Below are 18,629 nucleotides of genomic sequence, written 5' to 3' on the forward strand. Positions count from 1 at the left end.
GATTGTTAACTAATCCTTTCTCATTACACAATACCCAGTCCAGGATGGCCTGTTCTCTAGAGGTGTTTTACACCTCTATCAATTCTCCACTCAATCTCCTTTGATATAGGCAGAATAATCCTCGCTTTTCCAACCTAACCTTGTAACTAAAATCCCCCATCCCTGGATCCATTCTGGTAAATCACCTCTGCGTCCTCTCAAGGACCCTCAAATTCTTTCTAAAGTCTGCTGAGCAGAACTGGAAGCAACACTCCAATTGGGGCCTAACCAGAGTTTTATAATGGTTCAGCATAACTTCCCTGCTTTTGTACTCAATGCCTCTATTTATAAAGCCCAAGATCCCATATGCTTTGCGAACCACTCTCGCAATATGACTTGCCACCTTCAAAGATTGATGCACATGAACCCCAAGTCCCTCTATTCCAGCACACTCTTTAGAACTGTGCCATTAAGTATATATTGCCTCTCCCTATTCCTTATGCCAAAATACATCACCTCATACTTGTCACTATTAAATTCCATCTGCCACCTGTCTGCCCATTCTGCTAGCCTATCACTGTCCTGTTGCAGGCAGTTCATATCATCCTCACTGTTTGCCACTCCTCCAAGTTTGGTGTCATCGGCATATTTTGAGATTCTACTCTGTATTCCAAGATCCAAGTCACTTACCTTGAGCAAAAAAAGCAGTGGTTCTAGCACTGACCCTTGGGGAACACCACTGTCGACTATCCTCCAGTCTGACAAAGAACCATTTAATAAGACTCGCTGTTTTCTGTCCTTAAACCAATTTTCTATCCAATTGGACACTGACCCTCCTATACCACGAACCTCAATTTTGTTAACCGCCCTTTTATGTGGTACCTTGTCAAACACTTCCTTAAAATCCATATAAACAACATCCACTGCATTCCCTTCATCAACCTGCTCTGTTAGTTCATCAAAAAATGCAGTTAGATTAGTCAAGCATGAACTCCCATTTATAAATCCATGCTCACTCTCCTTAATTAACTCGAACCTCTCCAAGTGACTGTTGATTTTTTACCCTGATTATTCTTTCTAAAACCTTACCCACCGCTGCTGTTAATCTAACGAGCCTGTAGTTACCCGGACTGTCCTTACACCGTTTCTGGAATATGGGTGTCGCATTTGCCACTGTTTATTCCTCTGGCACCTCCCCCGTATCCAGGGAAGATTGGAAGATAATAGCAAGCCCTTCCGTTATCTGCATCCGCATTTCCTTTCGCAACCTGGGATGTGAGCCATCCGGACCAGGTGATTTATCTTCCCTAAGCACAGCCAGCCTTTTTGTACCTCCCTCTCCTAATTTGTACTCTCTCCATTGCCTCTACTCTCTTCACTTCGACTGATATTTTGTCAAATTCCACTTCCTCAGTGATCACTGATGCAAAGTACTCATTAAGTAGATTAACATTGCCCTGCACCTCTAAGCTTATATTATCCTTTTTGTCCCTAATAGGCCCGACTCAACCTCTTACTACCCACTTATCATTTACATGCTGCTCGAAGATTTTTGGGTTTCCTTTCATGTTGACTGCCAGTCTATTCTCATAGAAATAGAGAATAAGCAAATATAGAAGATATTAGTATTTCCCATCCTTGATGAGGTGGAATTTTTTATGTTGTGGTTAGTAATGTCTTGGCCCACGAGTGTGGTGGAAGCAGAGACAATCAATGATTTGAAAAGGAAATTGGATGGATACTTGAAGGAAAGAAACTTGCAGGAGGAAAGGGATCGAGCTGGTGAGTGGAACTGACTAGATTGCTCCGGGGAGAGCCAGCATGGACGTGATAGGCCAAACGACCACCTTCTATGCTGTAAATGACTCTGTGTTGTTTCTCAAATTCAATCCACTGGTGCTTGGTAAATAATTTCAAAGGAAATTGTGCAACTGGAAAATCAGAACCAAGGCAAGGGACGCATAAGGAAGCGAAATTGCTGAAACCCAGGATTGAACCAGGGACATTTAGATCTTCAGTCTAATGCTCTCCCAACTGAGCTATTTCAGCTCTACGTTAACAGTGTTTTGGTGTCCGTGTTTTGGAAGAAAATACATACATTCAAGTTTTCCAAAAAATTAAAGAACACAACATGTGAGTAATATTCCCCATTGCTTTCTCAGTACTGATGGATTGTGAAGCGGGAGACAGCCAGAAGTGCCACTGAGCCGCACAGACCCCGAGCTGAGAATGAAATGAGATCAAATTCAATCTTTCATAGAGAGATGCTGCGGAGAGGTAAGAGTCCTGAATCAAAGCGAGACTTGCTCATTTCAAACACTCCCTGTACTCTCTGCTCATGAAGCCTTAAAAAAGGGAAAAACAAAATGGCACTCAAACTCACAAAAATAATAGCAAAATACTGCGGATGCTGGAAATCTGAAACAAAAACAAGAAATACTGCAACCACTCAGCAGGTCTGGCAGCATCTGTGGAAAGAGAAGCAGAGTTAACGTTTCGGGTCAGTGACCCTTCTTCGGAACTGACAAATATTAGAAAAGTCACAGATTATAAGCAAGTGAGGTGGGGGTGGGGCAAGAGATAACAAAGGAGAAGGTGCAGATTGGACCAGGCCACATTGCTGACCAAAAGGTCATGGAGCAAAGGCAAACAATATGTTGATGGTGTGTTGAAAGACAAAGCATTAGTACAGATTAGGTGTGAATACACTGAATGTTGAACAGCAGCATGTGCAAACCTGAAAAAAAACCTGAAAAAAAACAGTGGGTAAGCAAACTGAACAAACTAAGATGAAATGAAATAAATGCAAAAAAAGATTGTAAAAAATGTAAAAAAGAATGTAAAAAAAAAGGAAGAAAAAATAACTAAAAATGAAAGTAAAATGGGGGGCTGTCATGCTCTGAAATTATTGAACTCAATGTTCAGTCCGGCAGGCTGTAGTGTGCCTAATCGGTAGATGAGATGCTGTTCCTCGAGCTTGCGTTGATGTTCACTGGAACACTGCAGCAATCCCAGGACAGAGATGTGAGCATGAGAGCAGGGGGGAGTGTTGAAATGGCAAGCAACCGGAAGCTCAGGGTCCTGCTTGCGGACTGAGCGGAGATGTTCCGCAAAGCGGTCACCCAGTCTGCGCTTGGTCTCCCCAATGTAGAGGAGACCACACTGTGAGCAGCGAATACAGTATACTACATTGAAAGAAGTACAAGTAAATCGCTGCTTCACCTGAAAGGAGTGTTTTGGGCCTGGGATAGTGAGGAGAGAGGAGGTAAATGGGCAGGTATTACACCTCCTGCGATTGCAGGGGAAGGTGCCCTGAGACGGGGACGAGGTGGTGGGGGTAATGGAGGAGTGGACCAGGGTGTCGCGGAGGGAACGATCCCTTCGGAATGCTGACAGGGGAAGGGAGGGGAAGATGCGACTGGTAGTGGCATCACGCTGGAGGTGGCGAAAATGGCGGAGGATGATCCTTTGGATATGGAGGCTGGTGGGATGAAAAGTGAGGACAAGGGGAACCCTGTCACGGTTCTGGGAGGGAGGGGAAGGGGTGAGGGTAGAGGTGTGGGGAATGGGTCGGACACGGTTGAGGGCCCTGTCAACAACAGTGGGGGGAAATCCTCGGTTGAGGAAAAAGGTCATATCAGAAGCACCGTCATGGAAGGTAGCATCATCAGAGCAGATGCGTCGGAGACGGAGAATCTGGGAGAATGGAATGGAGTCCTTACAGGAGGTAGGGTGTGAAGAAGTGTAGTCGAGGTAGCTGTGGGAGTCGGTGGGCTTATAATGGATATTGGTAGACAACCTATTCCCAGAGATGGAGACAGTGAAGTCGAGGAAGGGAAGGGAAGTGTCAGAGATGGACCATGTGAAGGTGAGAGAAGGGTGGAAATTGGAAGCAAAGTTGATAAAGTTTTCTGGTTCGGGGCGGGAGCAGGAAACGGCACCGATACAGTCATCAATGTACCGGAAAAAGAGTTGGGGAAGGGGGCCTGAGTAGGACTGGAACAAAGAATGCTCGACATATCCCACAAAAAGACAGGCATAACTAGGACCCATGCGTGTACCCATAGCGACACCTTTTACTTGAAGGAAGTGCGTGGAGTTGAAGGAGAAGTTGTTCAATGTGAGAACAAGTTCAGCCAGGCGGAGGAGGGTGGTGGTGGATGGGGACTGGTTGGGCCTCTGTTCCAGGAAGAAGTGGAGAGCCCTCAAACCATCCTGGTGGGGGACGGAGGTGCAGAGCGATTGGACGTCCATAGTAAAGAGGAGGCGGTTGGGACCAGGAAACTGGAAATTGTCAAAATGACGTAAGGCATCAGAAGAGTCACGGATGTAGGTGGGAAGAGACTGGGACTCATGGGACATCGATCTGGTCCAGGGGAAATGATTCCTGTTCCTCCGGCCTGGGGATTCTGCTGCGGGAAGGCAATTTAACCATCTCTGAAGTTAAGATGCTGGTGGGCGGTCGCCTTCTCGTAGCAGATGTAATGTACAACAATGCTCCGCTCCAGTTAAGCAACGTATATGCCCCGGTCCAATACAGTGAGCGGCTGACCATCCTCCAGCAACTCACACTGCTGCTGGTGACATCCAGGCCGGTCATTCTTGGAGGTGACTTCAACTGCATCATTGATGCAGCTGGACAATCTGGCAGTGACGACAGAAAACTGGACGCTCCGCACAGATTCTTAAAAAATGCCAAACTGCACAATGTCTTCAGCAAACCTGCAGACGGAGCGCAGCGTAGATACACCTGGTCAAGATCGGACGGTTCTCCCCGTTCCAGGATTGACTTCCTGTATGTGTCCCCTGCTTTCAAGGTCAGATCCACCGACGTCAAGCCGGTGTTCTTCTCCGACCACTGCCTCTTACTGGCTGACTGTCACTTACAGGATGACCAGCGGGTTGGCAGGGAGACATGGAAGCTGAATGCTACACTGCTAACCCAGAGAACATTGAGGAACTCAAAAGAGATTGAAAAAGTTGGAGAACAGTGAGACCCTCTTTGAGTATCCGGTGAACTGGTGGGAAGTGATCAAGGTGAATATCAAGACGTTCTTTATCTCCAAAGGTGTTCAGAGGGTGTGAGAGAGACAAAGGGAAATGTCCCAACTCCAGAAAAGAATGCAAAATCTGCTCTGGCTGCAGTCGATGGGGGTCGAGGTCAAGGAGGTGCTCCAAGAGGTGAAGAGCCAGCAGGCCTCGCTCTTTGCCACGGAGGCCTCCAAGATCATCTTCCAGTCCAGAGTCCGCTCCATTGAGCAGGATGAGAAGTGCTCGCGTTTCTTCTTCCAAAAGGTACACAGAGAGAGCTCTGTGATCAGCAGCCTGAAGGAAGAGGATGGCTCGGTCACAACTTCGCAGTCCGACATACTAAGGATTAGCAAATCCTTGAATGCTGGGCTGTAAGACGTGAAGTCTATGGACAGCACGTCCTCCCAGTCCTTCCTGTCATCGATCACAGAGGTCTGAGATGACAGCATGCAGGAGAATCTGGACAAACCGCTAACTCTGGACAAGCTGACAAAGGCCATCAAGTCTTTTGAGACGAAGAAAACTCCCGGAAGCGACGGCTTACCAGTTGAGTTGTATTCGGCCCTGTGGTGCTGGGTCAGCCCAGACCTGCTGGAAGTGTACGAGAGTATGCTCCTGGCCGGCAGCATGTCGGAATCCATGAGGAAAGGCATCATCACCCTCATCTACAAGCAGAAGGGGGAGAGGGCAGAAATCAGAAATTGGCGGCCCATCTCACTGCTTAATGTAGACTACAAAATTCTGTCCAAAGTCATCGCCAGTCGAGTCAAGACTGCTCTGGAGTTGGTGATTCACCCTGACCAGACCTGTACTGTACCCAGCAGGAAGATCTCTGATAGTGTTGTGCTACTCAGGGATACGATCGCCTATGTACGGGACAGGAGGGTGGACACCTGCCTCATCAGCCTGGACCAGGAGAAGGCTTTTGACAGGATATCGCACACACACATGATGGACGTTCTTTCCAAAATGGGGTTTGGGGAGGGAATCTGCAATTGGATCAAACTGCTCTCCACAAACATCAGTAGCACAGTCCAAAAAATTGGGTGGTAATCAGAAAGTTTCCAATCAAATCTGGAGTCAGACAGGGCTGTCCTCTTTCCCCTCCCTTGTGTGTTTGCTGTATCGAACTCTTTGCTGAGTCTATTAGGAAGGATGCGAGCATAAGAGGGGTGACAATCCCAGGCAGTGGAGTCACTCAGGTCAAAGCCTCCCTGTACATAGATGATGTTGCTGTATTCTGATCGGATCCGCTGTCCATTCGCAGACTGATGAGCATCTGCGACCAGTTCGAACTGGATTCGGGAGCCAATGTTAACCATGGCAAGAGCGAGGCCATGTTCCTTGGGAACTGGGCTGACCGATCCTTTGTCCCCTTCACTGTCAGGTCAGACTACCTGAAGGTGCTGGGGATATGGTTTGTAAGGGCCGGGACGTGCACCAAAACCTGGGAGGAGCGAGTAGCCAGGGTACAACATAAACTGAGCATGTGGGAGCAGCGATCACTCTCTATTATGGGTAAGAACCTGGTCATCAGGTGCAAGGTGCTCACGTTGTTGCTGTATGTGACGCAGGTCTGGCCCATACCCCACTCCTGCGCTCTGGCGGTCACCCGAGCCATTTCCCGCTTTATCGGAAGACGCAAAATGGACAGGGTCCGGAGGGACACGATGTTCAAACCTCTGGATAAAGGCGAAAAAATGTACTCAACGTCGCCCTCAACCTGATGGCCACCTTCGTATGTGGCTGCATCAAGCTGTGCGTAGAGCCCCAGTATGCAAACACCAAGTGTCACTACGTGCTGAGGTTCTATCTGACCCCGGTGTTGCGAAGGATGGATCTGGTCACATTGCCACGGAACGCTCCATCCAGTTGGACCGTGCCTTCGCGGAAATGTTTGTGTGGAAAAACACCTTTGACCACCAATCCATCAGGCAGTGATCAGCACGGAATGTCCTCAAGTATATTTTTGGAAAAGTCTGGAAGAGGAAAGACCGGCGGGAAAGCTCGGTCCAAGGCCAAGTCTCGCTCCTCCCGGGCTGGACTGCAGTTCCTGGTGGGCCGTGTTCACAGGCTCCTGAGAAAGGGCAACTATGCTGAGCGTGTGGGTGTCGGAGCCCCGGTCTATCTGGCTGCTGTGCTCGAGTATCTGACCGCTGAAATCCTCGAGTTGGCCAGTAACGCGGCCCAGGACAACAGGAAGACCCGCAACATCCTCAGACACCTACAGCTGGCTGTCCAGAATGACGAGGAGCTCACCAAGCTGCTGGGAGGGGTGACCATCACTCAGGGCTGTGTGCTGCCTAATATCTAGGCCATGCTGCTGCCCAAGAAAACAACGTTCGCAGACCTCCAATCCTCCGGCACCTCCCCCATTTTCAGTGAGGATTTGAAGATGATCCTCAGCGCATCCACTATTTCCTCCCTGGCTTCCTTTAACAACCTCAGATGCAAACCATCTGGCCCTGGTGATTTATTCATTTTGAAGGATGTCAGACTCTCTAGTACTTCCACTCTCATTATGCTTATCGTATCTAATATTTCACACTCCTCTTCTTTTCCTACAATGTCTGCATCATCCCTCTCCTTTGTGAAGGCAGAGACAAAAAACTCATTAAGAACCCCACCCACATCTTCTGGATCCACACAGAAGTTCCCTTGTACATCTCTGATAGGCCATACCCTTTCCTTAGTTATCCTCTTGCTCTTAATGGACTGATAAAACATCTTTGGGTTTCCTTCAAGTAGTTGTATCCAGTCCACATCCACCAAATCACCTCTCAGTTTTGTAAAATTTGCCTTCCCCCAATTTCGAACTTTTACTTTTCGAGCTGCCCTGCCATTACTTAGCTTTACAAACTCATTATTGCTCGTGTAATAAGTGTAATAAGTAGAATAATTTACCAGTTACTCACCGATCAGCTTCTTCCCCTGTACCATGGAGGCTGAAAAGGCAGAAAAGAAAAGAGAGACCAAAGAGCACCTCCTTCCCCTAGTCAGTGAAGTCCCTCACACATCAACTCACAGCTTTACACTCTGTCCAAACAGCACTTTCTAATTAGTAATTATTCATAAATTACACTAACTAAAACATTAGTAACCTGACCGATTACAAGGTAGCTATTTGAGGGTTTTTAAACAAAGAGCTTTTTTCCCTATCCTGATTTCAGGTCCCACTCTGGACACTTGCTTTTGATTCCAGGACACTGAGGGCGGGGTGCTGCCAAATATCCAGGCCGTGTTGCTGCCCAAGAAAACCAGCGCTCCGGGCACCAAAACCAAGTCAATCTGCCAGGATTTTATCAAATACCCAAAGGCTCTTTTCAGATCCACCCACAGTATCTGAAAGGGCTGATTACTGTCTGAAGTCTGCTGTACCCACACCTCTGTCTATCCCTCTTCATCTAGAACAACCAGTGTTATCTTCCATTCCTTTCACCATCATGTGTTTAACTCGCTTCTCCTTATAGACAGTCAGATATCAATGTAATAATGAAATGATCTGTGTCAGTGCTGGCCATTTCCCTGTCCTGATTTCAGACCCCACTCTGGACACTTGTTTCCCATTCCAGGACCTTCTTGTATTAATATTCAGCACCACCTGTCAGTCAGAAACTTGTCTCAATTAACCGATCCTTTTACTGAACTTCCAACTGCTGCTGTCTATTTCTCGAGGGAAAGAGCTGCTCACTGTATAAGGATGTGAGGGGAATGTAACCCGGCTGCTGGTGAGAAGGTCCCGTCTTCTCAATCAAAAGCCTTTTATTTTACTACAGTGATTCCCAGATTCCCAGCTGGTCCGTTGAGGATTTTGTTTTCACAGAAATAACTTGTTAAATACAAATCTGATTCCAACATGTCAGTAACAGGACAGAATGGGAACCTTTTAAAAGGATGAAGCAACTATTTCAGTGGCTTCTCACTGTCCCCCTGAAGCCTGTGTGAAGGGGAATTACCAATAGTCTGTAATTTATTACTTCCACACCGAGTTTGAGTTATTTGTCGTGTGAAAGATTGCTGAACGGAGTCTTTTACTGTCAGTTACGGATAAGAAGTTGACAAAAATTGGCAAAATAAAGCTGTTCATAAAATAGCACCAGCAATTTGAGTCGGTAAAAGCAAAATTGTGTTTTAAAAGTTTATTTAAACCGCTACGGGAAAATAGATTTTTATGTACTTTTCCAGTCGATCACTTCTTTTCCAAAGTGAAATTGGCGGCTTTCACAAATTCAAATATTGTGCCAGGTTGACAGGTTCAACCAATGATTTTTTTGTATTTTGTGCTTCGAGGTTCTCTGATTGAATCACTCAGGTGAGTTAATGGCCGTGTGGCCTAATGGATAAGGCGTCTGACTTCGGTATATTCTATGATGTTATCAGAAGATTGCAGGTTCGAGTCCTGCCACGGTCATTTTGACCCAAAGGGATTATGCAGGGCTTTGGGGAACGAGTCGGGGACTGAACAGATTGGAAACCCGACATGGACTTAATGGGGCGAATGGCCTCCTCATGTTCTGTCACTGACTTTATGAGAAGAGGGTGACCAATCAGAAGTGGGCTGGGGTTACAGCGGGCTCAAACTGCAGGAATTCCAGGTCCCTGAATGACTGAGCTGAAACTGATCAGTTTCACAAACCCTGTCAGTTTCACTGCAGGAAACACCGTCTCGGGGGAAATAACATCACAAATAATTCCATTTGACTAATTATTCAGTTATAAAACAATGGGCAGATGTGACGGTGCGATGTTACTTTTCACTGTGAGGGGAGAATCCGCCATCTGGGTAAATCAGCAACTTTATAACATCGTCTGTACGTTTGGAAAAGAAACGATGAAAACTCTCCCCATAACCCTGGTGTGGTGGAAAGGCTCAATTCAGAGATTGGAATATAACGAGAGCACAACATAAATCATTAACTGATATTTCCGGCATAAAACACACCCCAGCTCCTGTTCCCATGTCACTGCTGTCCCTATGAGGCAGTGGGTGACTCTGAAAAGAGACTTTGTTTTGTGTTTCTGCAGGAAAACCACAAAGATCCTCCCAGGCAGTGAAACTCATCTTCCCAGAATCTCCATACCAGATTGAAACAGAAAACACAAAGACAGTGAAAAAGTTCCAGAGAGTTACTGAGCATTAAAACCAATGAAATAAACCAATTCTAGAGAGATGTTGGTGCAGCTTTTTCAGAGAGATTGTGGGTGGCTCTTAAAAGAGCCGTTGTGTTTCGAGTGTTTTCACTACATGGTGGAGTTTTACTTGGAGTTGATGTACTTGGTCACTCACTTTGTCCCTTCTCACATTCCGAGCGCTTTGTTGGGTGGAAATATTTATTCAGGCAGTTTCAACAGCTCAGAGCCGACATTGAGTCAGAAACCAGAAATGGGAGTACGGGACACAGACAAGGAATTGAGGCTGAACCTTTCTAAATCTCACTGGTTATAGGCCTCAGCTAGAGCATCGTGTCTAATTCCATGCTCCACACTTTAGCAGGAATGTCAAGGCCTTAGAGAGGGTGCAGAGGAGATTTGCTAGAATGTATCAGAGATGCAGGAATTCAGCTAATGTGGAAAGAATAGGGGTCTGGGGTGTGTGAAGCTGGGGTCCTTCTTCTTAGAGCAGAGATGTTAATGGGGCAGTTAATAGTTGTGTTCAACATTGTGAAGAGTTTTTATAAGAATAAAGAAGTTTGACTACAATTAGACAGAGCCTCGGTGAGATCACACCTGGAGCACTGTGTACAGTTTTGGCCCCCTTATCTAAGGAAGGATATACTTGCCTTAAAGGAAGTGTATCAAAGTGTCACTCGATTGCTTCCTGGGATGAGGGGATTGTCCGATGAGAAGAGATTGAATAGACGAGGCCGATATTCCTCAGAATTTAGAAGAGTGAGAGGTAATCTTACTGGCACCTAAAAATCTTAAGGGATTTAACAGGGTAAATGCTGGGAGGATGTTTCCTCTGGCTGGGGAATCTAGAACTAGGGATCACAGTCTCAGTATAAATGGCTCAATCATTTAGGACTGAGAAGAGGAGAATTTTTTTTCACTCAAAGTATTGTGAATCTTTGGAATTCTCTACACGCAGTGGTTAGCACCGCAGCCTCACAGCTCCAGTGACCTCGGTTCCGTTCAGGGTATTGCCTGTGCGAAGTTTGCAAGTTCTCTCTGTGACCACGTGGGTTTCCGCCGGGTGCTCCAGTTTCCTCCCACAGCCAAAGACTTGCAGGTTGATAGGTAAATTGACCATTGTAAATTGCCCCTAGTGTAGATAGGTGGTAGGAGAATGGTGGGAATGTGGTAGGGAATATGGGATGAATGTGGGATTAGTATAAATGGGTGGTTGTTGGTCGGCACAGACTCAGTGGGCCGAAGGGCCTTTTTGAGTGCTGCATCTCTCTGTGACTGTAGAGATGGAAATGCTCAATCATTGGGTATATCCAAGAGAGAGATCGATAGGTTTTTGGATACTAAGGGAATCAAGGGATCTGTGCTAGTGTGGTCAGATGGAGTTGATGTAGGAGATCAGCTGTGATCTGATTGAATGGCAGAGCTATTTCGATGGGCCGAATGGCCTACTCCTATTTTTTATGTAAAGTTCCATTCCTCTCAGGGAATATTTTATTTTCAAACAGAGAAATACTGCACACACTGGAAATCTGAATAATAACAGAAGATTCTGGAAACACTCAGCAGTTCCAGCAGTATCTGTGGAGAGAGGAAGGTAGGAGCAATGTTTCAGGTCTATAGAAGGGTCACAGAACTGGACCATTAACCCGAGCTTCTCTTCGCCACAGTTGTTTCCGGACTGGCTGAGTGTTTTCAGTATTTTAGGCTTTTTCTTTCTGTATTTCATCCTTTTCCCATTTGACTATTTGCTGTGAAACTTTCAGCGTTGTGCTCAGTTCTTTGTGTCGTTGTGTTTTCTTTATTTGAAGTAATGTAAATAGTATCCTGAAATGAATTTGCCAAATGGTTGGGCAAATTGTTACAACCAGTTTTTGAGCAAGTTCTCCACATGCACAGTGAAGGATTCCTTCACATTTGTGAAGACCATACAGGACTTGCATATCGATAGCAATGCCGTGTCCATGTGTCATTTGACATTGCTAGCCTATTCACCAATGTACCACTTCAGGAAGCCATAGATATTTGCACTGCAGTGCTATATCATGGTGATCTAGACCCGTCACCATTGTGTGAATCAGTATTCATTGAACTTATGAACTCGGCAACTTGCACAGTTGAGTTCAGTTTTATTGACACCATGTTTCGCTGGTGTTGCCATGGGATCCCCTCTCGGCCCAGCTCTCACAAACATCTTTGTTGGATTCCATGACAAAACTGTTTTTAAGGGAATGACACCTAACCTCCGACCTCTTGCATATTTCCAATATGTAGATGATACGTTTGCTATATTTGAATCCGCAGCTGCATGAAATAACTTCCTTGCACGTCTTCATGGGCTCCATCCTACACTCAAATTCACCATTGGAATGGAGCAGTCAAATGAGCTCCCTTTCCTTGATGTACTAGTTGAGAAATCTGCTAAGGGGTTTTCCACCACAGTCTACCGCAAACCTACCTTCACTGGTCAATACACGCGTTGGGATTCTTACAGTTCCACGCGCTATAAGATTGGTCTTATCGACAACCTCATAAATAGGGCTGAGTCATTTGCTCACCATGCAAGCTTGATGCTGAAATAGGGCGAATCAAAGACATCCTGCATTACAATGGCTACACTGATCAGATCATTTCTCACTGTATATCGCACAAACTTATAAATGGGCTGAAGGCCGTCATTTTGAGCCCTGAAAAGTGCCCAGTCTCCCTCAAATTACCCTGGAAGGGTAATTTATCCCCAGTATTTGAGTAACAGGTGAAGCGAGCTGTTTCCTGCTGTTACTATGCAGGAGCAACAAGTGTGGTGTTCGCCACTAACAGGATGCTGCTGTCAAGCAAAAGAGACGTCCTGCCTATCACACAAATAAGGAACGTGATATATGAATTTCAATACCAGTGTGATGCTAGGTTTCTAGACCGTACATCCCAAAACTGGCGGATTGTATCAAATAACATGTCCCTTCCGCTGTTCGCAATGGGCCCTACCCAACCAACCCGTGCTTGCAAAACTCAAAACACAGTATCCAACATGAGATGTGATTCCACAATAGGACAACATTTGCTAAATAATTCTCAGTGTGCTAAGAATTACACTGACAACCGATTTAAGACTGTCAGTAGGGCTCGCAGTGTGGTGCATTGGTGTGTACTGTAAACTACATATATTAATACACAGGGCCCTGTTCTTTGCAGACAGAAAGAACATGCACACATGTTGTGCCAGTTTCAGCTAAACAAAATAAGTGACAGCCATTCACTGGCTCATTCCACAGGGCAATGCCTTGACCAATCAGAGTCAAGCTGCCTGGTTTAAATTACAAACAAAGCTGGGCAGTTATCTGTCAGTTACCATAAACTGATGCATTCTGAATGGCAATGCCTCGCCCAATCAGAGTTCACTTGTCAACCAATCAGCACTCTCTTCTCATACAGAAGAAAGTTGTTGTTTTCCCTTAAATTGGTATTCTTGCGGATTGCCCTGCTGAGTGCAAGACGAAAACAACTGGCTACCAAAGTTTGGACAACATGTCACTATTTTCACGAAATGATTACTTTTATTTTTAATATAAAAATATAAAGCAATATGAGTGTAATATTTACAGACAAATTCTATTACCTCACATTGCCTGATTCTTTCACACTGACAGACTATGTGCACTACTGTCCCGATTTTGCAGTTCTCACTTCCAGTTAGCAAATGTCAGCAATCTGTGATACAGTGCAGTTTACAGACCAGACCGTCAATCACAACATGCAATAATTGTTCAGCTTATGTTGGACTGGTGGGATTTAGAAATACTAGGAACTGAGATGAGCTGTTATTGTATTTAATTATTTGTTTCATGGGATGTGGACGTCGCCAGCCAGGCCAGCATTTATTGTCCATCCCTAATTGCCCATGAGAAGGTGGTGGTGAGCTTCCTTCTTGAACCACTGCAGTCCATGTGGGGTAGGTACACCCACAGTGCTATTAGGAAGGGAGTTCCAGGATTTTTACGCAGCGACAGTGAAGGAATGGCGATATAGTTCCAAGTCAGGATGATGTGTGGCTTGGAGGAGAACTTTCAGGTGGTGGTATTCCCATGCATCTGCTGTCCTTCTCCTTCTAGGCAGTAGAGGATGCAGGTTTGGAAGGTGCTGCCTGAGTAGCTTTGGTGCATTGTTGCAGTGCATCTTGTAGATGGTACACACTGCTGCCACTGTACGTCAGTGGTGAAGGGAGTGAATGTTGTGGACGGGGTGCCAATCAAGCGTGTTGCTTTGTCCTGGATGGTGTCGAGCTTCTTGAATGTTGTTGGAGCTGCACCCATCCAGGCAAGTGGATAGCATTCCATCACACTCCAGACTTGTGCCTTGTAAATGGTGGACAGGCTTGGGGAGTCAGGAGGTGAGTTACTCACCGCATGCTTCCTACCCTCTGACCAGCTCATGTAGTCACACTATTTATAAGGCTACTCCAGTTCAGTTTCTGGTCAATGGGAACCCCCAGGAAGTTGATAATGGGGGATTCAGCGATCGTAATGCCGTTGAATGTCAATGGGAGATCGTTAGATTCTCTCTTTTTCGAGATGGTCATTGCCTGGCACTTGTGTGGCGCAAATGTTACTTGCCACTTATCAGCCCAAGCCTGGATATTGTCCAGGTCTTGCTGCATTTCTACATAGACTGCTTCAGTATCTGAGGAGTCGCGAATGGTGCTAAATTTTGCAATCATCAGCAAACATCCCCACTTCTGACCTTATGATTGAAGGAAGGTCACTGATGAAGTAGTGAAGAAGGTTGAGCCGAGGATACTACCCTGAGGAACTCCAGCAGTGATGTCCTGGAGCTGAGATGATTGACCTCCAACAATCACAACCATTTTCCTTTGTGCTAGGTACGATTCCAATCAGTGGAGAGTTTTCCTCTTGATTCCCATTGACTCCAGTTTTACTCTGGCTCCTTGATGCCATACTCAGTCAAATGCTACCTTGATGTCAAGGGCAGACACTCTCACCTCACCTCTTGAGTTCAGCTCTTTTGTCCTTGTTTGAACCAAGGCTGTAATGAGGTCAGGAGCTGAATGGCCCTGGCGGAAAGCAACTGAACGTCATTGAACAGGTTATTGCAAAGCAAGTGCCACTTGATAGCACAGTCGATGACATCTTCCATCACTATACTGATGATTGAGAGTAGACTGATGAGGCAGCAATTGGCTGGGTTGGATTTGTCCTGCTATTTGTGTACAGGACATACCTGGGCAATTTTCCACATTGCCGGGTAGATGCCAGTGTTGTAGCTGTACTGGAACAGCTTGGCTAGGGGCGCGGCAAGTTCTGGAGCACAGGTCTTCAGTACTATTGCCGGAATATTGTCAGGGCCCGTAGCCTTTGCTGTATCCAGTGCCTTCAGTCGTTTCTTGATATCACGTGGAGTGAATCAAATTGGCTGAAGTCTGGCATCTGTGATGCTGGGGACTTCAGAAGGAGGCCGAGATGGATCATCAACCCGGCACTTCTGGCTGAAGATTGTTTCAAATTCTTCATCCTTGTCTTTTGCACTGATGTGCTGGGCTCCCCCATCATTGAGGCTGGGGATATTTGTGGAGCCACCTCCTCCTGTTGGTTGTTTAATTGTCCACCACCATTCATCATTGGATGTGGCAGGGTGTAGATCTGATCCGTTAGTTGTGGGATCACTTAGCCCTGTCTATTACATGCTGCTTCTGCTGTTTGGCATGAAAGTAGTCCTGGGCTGTAGCTTCATCAGGCTGACGCCTCATTTCAAGGTATGCCTGGTGCTGCTCCTGGCATGCCCTCCTGCACTCTTCATTGAATTAGGGTTGGTCCCCAGCTTGTTGGTAATGTTAGAGTGGGGGAATATGCCGGGCCATGAGGTTATAGAATGTGGTTGCCTGCAATTCTGCTGCTGCTCATGGTCCACAGCACTTCATGGATGCCCAGTTATACATTGCTAGATCTGTTCAAAATCTATCCCATTTAGCACAGTGGTAGTGGCACACAGCACGATAGAGTGTATCCTCAATGTGAAGACGGGACATCATCTCCACAAGGACTGTGCGGTGGTCACTCCTACCAATACTGTCATGGACTGATGCATCTGCGGCAGGCAGAATGGTGAGGATGAGGTCAAGTATATTTTTCCCTCTTGTTAGTTCCCTCACCACCTACCGCAGACCCAATCGAGCACCTATGTCCGTTAGGACTCGGCCAGCATGGTCAGTAGTGGTGCTACCGAGCCACTCACGGTGATGGACATTGAAACCCCCCAGCCAGACTACATTCTGGACCCTTGCCACCCTCAGTGCTCCCTCCAAGTGGTGTTCATCAGTCTCTCGCTGTCTCTTATAATAAAAACAAGAAATGCTGGAACCACTCAGCAGGTCTGGCAGCATCTGTGGAAAGAGAAACAGAGTTAATGTTTCAGGTCAGTGACCCTTCTTCGTTCCGATGAAGGGTCACTGACCCGAAACGTTAACTCTTCGTTCCGATGAAGGGTCACTGACCCGAAACGTTAACTCTTCGTTCCGATGAAGGGTCACTGACCCGAAACGTTAACTCTGCTTCTCTTTCCACAGATGCTGCCAGACCTGCTGAGTGAATCCAGCATTTCTTGTTTTTATTTCAGATTTCCAGCATCCGCAGTATTTTGCTTTTATCTCGCTGTCTCTTGCTGGTTTGCTCAGTACCTTTCTCTGTCTGTTCATTTCTGAGTCCTGATAATCTCTTCCTGGTTTTCTGTGTGTCTTTCTCTGTCTGTTCCTTTCTGGGCGCTGATAATATCTTCCTGGTTTTCTGTGTGTCTTTCTCTGTCTGTTCCTTTTTGGATCCTGATAATATCTTCCTGGTTTTCTGTGTGTCTTTCTCTGTCTGTTCATTTCTGGGTCCTGATAATATCTTCCTGGTTTTCTGTGTGTCTTTCTCTGTCTCCCTCATTGTCGGTGCTGTGACTCTGTGTCCTTGTGTCATTGTGCAGTGAGGGTGAGTCCGTCAGCACGTGTGTTGCTGAGTCCGGGATTCTTGAGAAATCCGACTCCAATCCTATTTTTATAAAAACATTGGGGAAATGAACATATTTCACTAACAGGCAGCTAAAATTTAAAACAGTAGTTAGCAGAGTGGCGCAGCGGAAGCGTGCTGGGCCCATAACCCAGAGGTCGATGGATCGAAACCATTCTCTGCTATTTATGTTTGGTAATAAGACAAACAGTTCACTTTCAAAACATCAAGTATTTACCCATAATAACAAGATGCTTCCAAAGGCACTCTATTGCAATCAGCTTCTTCCTTCCAGTGAACACATCAATCAGTAACAAATCACTTTTGCTCACACAAACACAAGCTGCAAACACGGACCAGCCGAGTCTCTCCCACTTTGTCAACCCATTCCTGCAGAGCCTCCTCTCCACCACCAGATGGTGATGTTGGCCACAATAAAACCAGGACAAATGGTCACAGTGAGGAGACGGTCAGTAACAGAAAATAAAACAATAACAGGGAAAACCTTTACACAACAACAGGGTACATCTTTACACAACAGAAAACATATTTACACACCAGGAAATACCTTCAGATAACAGGGAGAACACAATCATACAAATGCCTTGTTTCTCCATCTCAGTCTCGTTGCCTCTCTCTCTGTCCCTCACTTTTGCTTCCTCACAGTCTATTCTTGGTTTTCTGTGTGTTTTTCTCTCTGTCCCGTTGTCGATGGTGTTACTCAGCGTCCTTGTAAGATTGTGTAGCCAGGCTGAGCCTCCCAACACCTGTGTTGCTGTAATAAAAACAGAAAATGCTGGAAATGCTCAGCAGGTCTGGCAGCATCTGTGCAGAGAGAAACAGTTAACAGTTCAGGTCTGTTTCCTTAGCTCACATTAACTTTGTTCTCTCTCCACAGATGCTGCCAGACCTGCTGATTATTTCAAGCATTTTCTGTTTATGTTTCAGATTTCCAGCATCCGCAGTATTTTGCTTTTGTACGTGTGTTGCTATGTCTGGGACTGTTTGAGTGCAATGCTATTGCTTTATAAACAGCGTTGAAACAAACATTTATCTCGCTAACACACAGCACTAATACACAGCTGGATATAAACAGCAGCCTGCAGCAGAGGGCGCAGTGGAAGTTTATTAACACAAATAATTCACCAACACTATATTTACTGCTATCCCCAATCACACCACGCTTCAACTTAACACGTTTTACTCTTTAATTACATCAACTTCTTCCTTCCAGTAAACACTTCAATTTGGAACACAGCTTCCAAATCACCTTTATTCACAAACCCGAACACACACCAGCCCAGACTTTCCCCTTTCTGTCAACCCATTCCTGCATCACTGCCTCTCCACCAACAGTTGTCGCTAGAATCATACAATCATAGAATGGCTACAGCACAGAAGGAGGCCATTCAGCCTGTCGAACCCGTGCTGGCTCTCTGTTAGAGCAACTCACCTCATTTCACTCCCTGGTCAGTTCAATTTTGGAGGTGGGAA

At 46.0% G+C, this 18,629-nt stretch overlaps 3 non-coding genes across 3 annotated transcripts; 2 read left to right on the forward strand and 1 right to left on the reverse strand.

Annotated features, from left to right (window-relative positions):
- Positions 1–1,955: 1,955 nt before the first annotated feature.
- Positions 1,956–2,028, reverse strand: trnaf-gaa (transfer RNA phenylalanine (anticodon GAA)). The gene has a single exon. It is a non-coding gene; the product is annotated as a tRNA-Phe (tRNA).
- Positions 2,029–9,332: 7,304 nt separating this feature from the next.
- Positions 9,333–9,421, forward strand: trnar-ucg (transfer RNA arginine (anticodon UCG)). The gene is given in 2 exon segments: positions 9,333–9,369; positions 9,386–9,421. It is a non-coding gene; the product is annotated as a tRNA-Arg (tRNA).
- A 7,827-nt stretch (positions 9,422–17,248) lies between these two features.
- trnam-cau (transfer RNA methionine (anticodon CAU)) lies at positions 17,249–17,320 on the forward strand. The gene has a single exon. It is a non-coding gene; the product is annotated as a tRNA-Met (tRNA).
- Positions 17,321–18,629: the final 1,309 nt, after the last annotated feature.

This window comes from Heterodontus francisci, chromosome 35, assembly GCF_036365525.1.
Source record: "Heterodontus francisci isolate sHetFra1 chromosome 35, sHetFra1.hap1, whole genome shotgun sequence".
Classification (NCBI taxonomy): Eukaryota; Metazoa; Chordata; class Chondrichthyes; order Heterodontiformes; family Heterodontidae; genus Heterodontus; species Heterodontus francisci.